Genomic DNA, 8,649 nt, shown 5'->3' with positions numbered 1-8,649 from the left:
TAAAGTAATTAAGCTCTAAATCAGTTAGGTCATTTTGAGTATCAGTTAACTTGGGTCACGTCATTTCAAGTATAGTTCGAGTCGCTTTGGGTCAACCAGTTTGGGATAAGATCAGGTCGGGTCACTTCGGGTCGAGTTGATTCGGGTATCGGGTCAACTTCGGGTATTGGGTCAACTTTGAGTCCGTCAATTCGGGTACCGGGTCAAGTTCAGGTCAACTTCACTCCGGGGTGGATATTGGTCGGGTTGGGTCAATTTTGGGTTGACGTTTTGGGTTGGTCCAGGTCATTCGGGTTGGGTCAGGATTGCCTAGTCTACTATTTAGTACCCCATGTATGCTGCCATGCTGGTGAATCTACTAGCTTAGTGCGACTATTTGGATGAGTAGATGGATGCATTTATTATATTAGACGTGCAATTCAAATTTTAAAGATGAGGACATGCATATTCAATTTGACAATAAAAAGTGTGGATGGAGAGTGTAAGTGAGTAAGTGCATAATGAAATTCTCTCTTACACAGCCATTATTGGAGTTGGAGGACAACAACAAAGAATCTTCACTTAAAGAATCCAACACTTCTTTCTTGAAGACTGTTTTTAATGGCATCAACGTCATATTAGGTTCGTTCCTAAATTACAAGATGAGACGAATGAATATATAATTACAATTACTGTATATTAACTTGCATAATATGAACAGGCAATGGAATTTTGATAGTCCCTTATGCACTAGCTCATGGAGGTTGGTTAAGCTTAATCTTGTTTATTATCATAGCCGGGGTAGCTACTTACACGAGCTTGCTACTCAAACGGTGCATGGACGTAGATCCAAGGATCAGGACTTATTCCCACATAGGCGAGTATGCTTTTGGTAATGCTGGTAAAGTAATCGTATCAATCGTTCTTTATGCTGAACTTTATATGGCTACTACAAGTTACTTGATCTCGGAAGGAGATAATCTATACAAGTTATTCCCGGGATTTTCAGTTGGAGTATTTGGAATCCCAATCGAAGGCAAATCATGCTTCATAATAATCGTCGCTCTAATTCTTCTCCCAACTGTTTTGTTGGATAGCCTAAGCATTTTGGCTTACATTTCTGCTGTTGGTGTTTTAGCTAGTCTTTTAATTCTTGGATCTGTTTTATGGGAAGGAATAGTTGGATTTGACCAAGTAAAAGATCATGTTCCCCTCTTCAATTGGAAAGGAATACCAACGGCGATCAGCTTATACATGTTTTGTTTTAGTGGTCAGACAGTTATTCCTACTGTTTATATCTATGCAAAAGAAACATCATTTCTCTACGGCTTTACTCTTGAGCTTCACATTCTCTGCCTTTGTCTATGTTTCAATGGCTGTGTTAGGGTGCTTGATGTTTGGCTCAAGTGTCGAATCACAGATAACTTTGAACTTTCCAACGAGAAAACTGAGCTCTGAAGTTGCAATCTACACTACATTGATCACTCCTTTAGTGAAGTATGCACTAGTATTGAAGCCTGTCGTAGTTTCAACAGAAGGTTGGTTTCCTGGAAAATACCATAGTGGTAGGTGGTTCAACTATATTGTTAGATTGACCTTAGTTGCTACGCAAGTAGTCATAGCTTTGGCTCTTCCTTTTTTCGGATATCTCATGTCACTTATGGGAGCATTGCTTTGCTCCGTTTCTGCACTTACAATTCCATGCTTATGCTACTTGAAGATTTCAAGCACCACTTCTAAATCGAGACCAGCTGAGCGCTTCTTCATATGGTGCATTGTATGCCTAAGTTTAGTGTTATTGATATCCGGCACATACACATCACTATTAGATATATTGGTGGAAATCACACATTAACATTGTATGCAATTGTGTGTCACACATGTTTTTGTTTTCTTTTTTCTTTTGGCATTAGCATAAATAAATAAATAAATAAATAAATAAATAAAGATAATAATAAGATGATGCAATAGAATATATATATCCATGTATTGGTTCTTTCAAAAAACAAATATATATCATGTATTGGTACTCCTTGCTTGTTAGATGCTTAAATATATATACTATATGCTTCTTTAACCGTACTTGAGTGCATATACTAATCCATATGGCAATGAAACTGAATGAGCTCTCTTATGACTCTTAATTAGTCCCGGCCCCTAAGTGGTTGTTGAAGATGGTGAGTGAAAAGGTATTAATAGAAGGATAGAGTATTACCGATAGTTTTTGGCCTGGTGTAAAGAGAGCTACAAGAGTGCGTAGTGATTTAGAAGAGATTCGATCCCAGATAGGTACCACCACCTAGTTACCATCCACACGGAATATTAACATTAAGATACAAAAATGATGATAAGTTCCATACGGTGATTATTCTAGTAAAAATACGGTAAAGACAACAAAGTTGAAGTTGATCAATAACTACAAATTAAACATTAAATACATTATCTCATCTCATGATTAGTGTTTTAGCCCTTATAAGTGGGATTGTAAGTTGTAACATTGTATCAAAAGTTTAATTAAAATTTATCTAAATATTTATGTAATTATTGTGCATTAGCACGTCGAATAGTGACTTTTTTTAATGGACGTACCTTTTCCTGTTTTTCAGATTAATAATAAATGGTGCATAAGCATAACACATTTACGTGATCCTCAAACTCGTATATCATTATTTGTCATTGTCACAGTAGGGTAATAATGTCTACACAAATAGCAACAACACTTCTTTTAATTTGTAAATCAGACAAGAAAGAAAAAAAATCCACTCATAATAATATAAGCTACTGCTTATTTCAATCTCTATGTTAAATAATATTTTTTTATTTTTGTTTCCATAATACTAAGAGAGGATGGAGAGTAAGTGCGTAATGAAATCCTTTCTTACACAACCATTAATAGAGTTAGAGGCCAACAATAATGAATCTTCACTTGAAGAATCCAACACTTCTTTCTTGAAGACTGTTTTTAATGGCATCAACGTTATACTAGGTTGGTTTTTTTTTCCCTTTTAATTCTTTTTCGATTTCACACTTTTCGGTTCTTTAGATGAGATACATGGTTTTATGGATTATGTGTAGAATAAGATCATCTTTTTTTTTATTACTATTTGACTATTTGAGGTATTTTTTTTGAAAAGTTTAGGTCACGGTAAGAAAAATAAAAATGAACGGATTGAGTATGATTACTATTATTACGGTTTTTTTTTGGTATGTACCACAGTATAAATCCTAAGATCGATTACAACTATCAATGCAATTCTAGTTGATGTAAAATCACTAACAGGGGAGAAAATATCTAAAATTATAACTCAAAATTTGGGATTAAATTTTAGTTCACATCCTTGTGCCTCCTTGAACAAATAAGCTTAATTAGATCTCGTTTTAAAACTCGTACGAGAGTTAATACTCAATCTTACTCCGTATATAATATAATAAGAGTTAATAAGTGTTATCCACATTCTATATACAATCATAATGAGTTTTATTTAGTTCAAAATTACTTTAGTTAAGTAAAGATTAGGTGATTAATATGTACTAATAACTAGCTAGCTAAGATATCTTGTAGCTCTACTACTACTTCCGGTTTATGTTATTTTATTTCACTTTTGGTAATCATGCCCACTTGCACAACTCTAGGTTGTTTTTGTGAAAATTAAATGGATTGATTCAACTAAAAAGGAGATGGATAATTAAAATGATCGAGTTAGGTTAACAAAATGTGGTTAAAAAAAAGTAATATAAAAATAGGTAAAGTAGAAAAAAAGTGTAAATGGTAATAAAGAGGTTGAGATAGTAAATGATCTTTGTCGGAGAATCATTATTATTCTTCCAAGTAAGATACACAAGAAAAGAAAAGAAAAAAAAAAAAAAACTGTAAGATGTGTTCTTGTAAAAAAAAAAAACCATTTCTATGCCCAAAGCCAGGAAAGTAGGAAACAATTGTTCATCAACTACAGTAGTAATTATAGTTTTAATATCAGACTAGTACGATTAATTATGCTCACAAGCATATCGGATCACAAATGTAACAGCTCAAAGCCAGTCATGGTGAATATATTGGTTAAAAAAACCTAGCTCTGATACCATGCTAAGGTAAGCTTAGTAAATATGGCAGCCAACCAAGTATGTGTTTTCTATTATCCCATCAGCAAGAATACATGTGCTTAAATACAAAGATAGGAAGAAGCAAGGAAACCTATCCTAGGCCAACCGCAATACTCGGATGATAGTTATCACATATTGATAATTATCCACCCAGATAATACAATATTATCATAATAACAAATTATCCTAACAGTAACCATGCATGCTCACAACATTTTAAGCTTTTAAATTAAGCAACTTAACCATGACCTTAAAGTCATTTTGTGCCTTTCTAATCAGGCAATGGAGTTTTGATAGTCCCTTATGCATTAGCTCATGGAGGTTGGTTAAGCTTAATCTTGCTTTTTGCCATAGCCGGGGTGGCTACCTACACGAGCTTGCTACTAAAACGATGCATGGAAGTCGATCCAAGGATCAAAACTTATTCCCACGTAGGGGAGTATGCTTTTGGGAATGTTGGCAACGTAATTGTATCGATTGTTCTTTATGGAGATCTGTATATGGCTACAACAAGTTACTTAATCTCGGAAGGAGATAATCTACACAAATTATTCCCAGAATTTTCACTTGGTGCATTTGGAATAGCAATCGAAGGCAATTCATGCTTCATAATAATCATTGCGCTCATTCTTCTCCCAACAGTTCTATTGGATAGCCTAAGCATTTTGGCTTACATTTCTGCTGCCGGTGTTTTAGCTAGTCTTTTGATACTTGGATCTATTTTATGTGTTGGAATTTTCGATGGCATTGAATTCCCCCAAGTCGAAAATCAAGTTCCCCTCTTCAATTTCAAAGGAATAATAACGGCGGCTAGCTTATACATGTTATGTTATAGTGGTCAAACAGTTTTTTCCTGCCGTTTATACCTCAATGCAGAAAAAACATCATTTCTCCAAGGCTTTATTCATGAGCTTCGCATTCTCAACCTTTATCTATGTCTCGATGGCCGTGTTAGGATGCTTGATGTTTGGTTCAAGTGTCGAATCACAGATAACTCTAAACCTTCCAACGAGAAAATTGAGCTCTAATGTTGCAATCTACACTACATTGATCACTCCTTTAGTGAAATATGCATTATTATTGAAGCCAGTCGTAATTTCGACTGAAGGTTGGTTTCCTAGGCGTTACCAGACTAGATGGTTCAACTATATTGTTAGATTGACCTTGGTTGCTACGCAAGTAGTTATAGCATTGGCTTTTCCGTTCTTTGGCTACCTCTTGTCTCTCATGGGAGCATTGCTTTGCACCTCTGCAGCGCTTACAATCCCATGCTTGTGCTACTTGAAGATTTCAAGCACCAAATCTAAGCCAAGACCAGTTGAACGTATCTTCATATGGGACATTGTGTGTATAAGTTTGTTGTTATTGATATCCGGTACATACATATCACTATTTGATATATATGCGGAAATCACACATTAATCTTTTTATTCTTTGCAATTAGGATTAAATATTCCAAACAAATAGAATTTAATAACAAATACAGTATTAGAGTACAATTTAGAAATATATGTAGATGTGTAATGCAACTCCCTTCTTGTTGAATGCTTAATTGGTATGTTTTTGTAAGTGTACTCGATTGCATATAATTATTTGAATGTTTTATACATCTATGCTATGAAACTTGTCGTATAAAACATGAATACTGTAGCTAGAGACAAAATAGAGTTGGTAAATGTGTCGTGTCATTCTTGTGTTCGTGTTTGAAGTTAAACGGGTTATTGGACTTCAACACTAACCCAACCCGTTTAATAATTGTGCCATGTCGTGTTGACCCGTTTAACTAATTGTGTTAGAAACTGTTGACACTAACCCACTTTTTTCATGTCTGGTTCGTATCGTGTTAACCTTTTATAAGTAAAAATGTTAGCCCCATTCAAGATATTTATCATAAATTCATAAATTATAGATTTTTTTTTAAGCGGGTTGATTGTAGTATTATGTTGGAATTCTAAACACTAACCCGACCTACTTAATTAAACGTATTGTGTCTGTTCACCTGTTTAATTAAACGTGTCATAAACCCATGACATTAACCCAATTTTTTCGAGTATGGTTCATATCGTGTAAGCTATTGTCAGTTCTAGCTAGGAACTGGCTTCATTAATTGACCCAATGCTAACCCAAATCGTTAGGCATGGCAATTGTGGTAATTGACACGCACAAAAGCCCAAAGGAGACCATGACCCAATACAAGAATAATTCTGGATGGGCCATTAACATACCACTTAGTCCATAAAATATGCCAATCGCATATTCGCATCGGTGAGGGTAATAAGATTTACGTTCATAGTACAAACTAGTATAAGTCCCGTGCAAATACACGGTTTTTACAAAATTTTATTACGAATTACAACATTTAGTTATTACTACAATAATTAATATAAAAAATGAATTACATTATTGAACATAATAAAATAACTTCATTATATATAATACATTAATAATAAAATCAAGGTCAATACCTGTGTGATATACTTTTAATCCCACACTTTGATAGGCACATGGGTAATTTACTTGATTATTTATTTCATTTTTAGTAGGGTTGTCCGTTTGGTTTTCGGTTTGGATTTAGGACAAATTCGATCCAAGCCAAAATATAATTCGGTTTTTAATTTTCTAATCCGATCCGATCCGAATTTCTCTCCCAATCCAATTCGATCCAATCCGAATTAAAATTCGGTTATTTGGATTCGATCCGAAAATTCAAATTAAAGTATGTTAATTTTTAGCGCCTAATACGATTATAAAAGTAAAGCAATATTAATACAAGTCTTTAAAATCATGATTAAAATAAATAGTTCAACATCAAGTCATTATACAAAGTCTCCCTAATTTATTTTATGTAGTAGTAAGTATTTGGGCTAAATTTCAAAAGCCCAATCATAAAACAAAGAAATCCATATTCATACAAGCAAGCTTAATTTGGTTTTTGGTTTTATTTGGATCCAATTAAGGTCAATCTGGTCCAATCCGAAAATCCGAATTTTTAAAAAATTCTCAATCCGATTCGATCCGATCCGATTTAAAGTTCGGATCCAATTCAAATTAATAATTTGGTTTGGATTGGATTGGATTTCGATTTTAATCTGAATTATGGACACCCCTTAATTTTTAGTGAATGGTGGAGAATTTATTTTATTAGTACAGCTATACTATTGTTATGATTATAGTCAATGGGTATTTTTATCTAATATTCCTATAATATTAAACCAAAAAAAAAATACATAGTTATGTATAAATATATAATTTGATTAATTATTTAGGATTGCATATTTGTATTATATTACAAAAAATGAGGTGCAATGTTAATAAAAGTATAGATTCCTTACCACTTCATTTATTTTTACTTTTCACCGAAAATTGTTGATGGGCTTATTCTTGAAAATAAAAAAAAAGTACAACACATGTATATAATTAGACAAAAAGAATAATTTAAAGTCTTATGAAAAATTACTACTTTAATACCCAATAAAAATGGTAAGAAAGATATGAAAATATATATTGGTAGAACATATATGGAAGAAATTTGATGTCAAATATAGAAGTTGATATTTGACCAAAAAAAAAACACAAAAAAAAAAAAAAAACATTTAGGCGGAAATTTTTTTAATTAAAAGATGACACGTGTCATCTCAAAATTCGCCTTTAGTATAAAGTTATAGATTATAGATTCATTCTCATTATATTATACTTATTACGTTTCACAAATATTAAAACAATTATCATTTTATGAATTTTCACAAATATTGCAACATTTCCTTATATGCACCTGTTTTTTCTCCTTATCTCTCATCATCACATGGGTCCATATTTTTATTCCTCTCTATATCTCTTCTCTTTTTAAAATCCGTGTTCCCCCACCCAAGTTGCAATATTAGATGTTTCAAAAAAAAAAAAAAAAGTTGCTATATTAGAGGAACAGAGGAAGTATTAATTTTAGATAGACACTGTAAAAGAATAATTGTCCGTCAAAAATCCGAAGAAAAGACAACTACCTCCTCAAACAATTTCTAAAAGTTAATTAAACTAAATCAATACAAAAACAAATGCATTCTTAATTTCTAATTACCCTTGATGGTTCATAGTTAATTAATTTTCCTTGCAATTATTAAAAAAGTGATCAATTATGCATTTTGGTAATATATATATGCGGAGTATCCGAGAGTGAATGTATGATTTCTTCCTGCCAATGTAATGCAAGTATGCAACCAATTATCTGTTTTGAGAGTGAGGAATATCTCAAGTAGTTAGAGTTTTGCTCTTGATTTCAGGAGATCCTAAAATCGATTCCCATTCCCCGTCTTTGTAGCTCTCTAAACACCAAAATATCAATCATCAGATTTACATCTTTTCTGTAAAGACGAAATTTCTTATCCAATCAAATTTTGGCAAACATAGAAATTACATGTGCCTAAACGTGCATGTGCATCGATGCCTAAACCGGGTAAGCATATACGTATTACAACTACACATGCAATAATACTAAGTATTCAATCATACAAATAAATCTTGTTTAAACGAAGGATTGATAAAAATGCTTAAAGTCAAACTGATGGGTTGACTGTT

General features: G+C 32.9%; 2 pseudogenes; both read left to right on the top strand.

Annotated features, from left to right (window-relative positions):
* The first annotated feature begins 500 nt into the window (after positions 1–500).
* LOC110740140 lies at positions 501–1,834 on the top strand (annotated as a pseudogene).
* Positions 1,835–2,821: 987 nt separating this feature from the next.
* Positions 2,822–5,614, top strand: LOC110740014 (annotated as a pseudogene).
* The last annotated feature ends 3,035 nt before the right edge of the window (positions 5,615–8,649 follow it).

The sequence above is a fragment of the Chenopodium quinoa genome, unplaced genomic scaffold (assembly GCF_001683475.1).
Source record: "Chenopodium quinoa cultivar QQ74 unplaced genomic scaffold, ASM168347v1, whole genome shotgun sequence".
NCBI classification, from domain to species: domain Eukaryota; kingdom Viridiplantae; phylum Streptophyta; class Magnoliopsida; order Caryophyllales; family Amaranthaceae; genus Chenopodium; species Chenopodium quinoa.
Note: the sequence above shows the minus strand (reverse complement) of the source record. Positions and strands in the feature narration are given on the sequence as shown.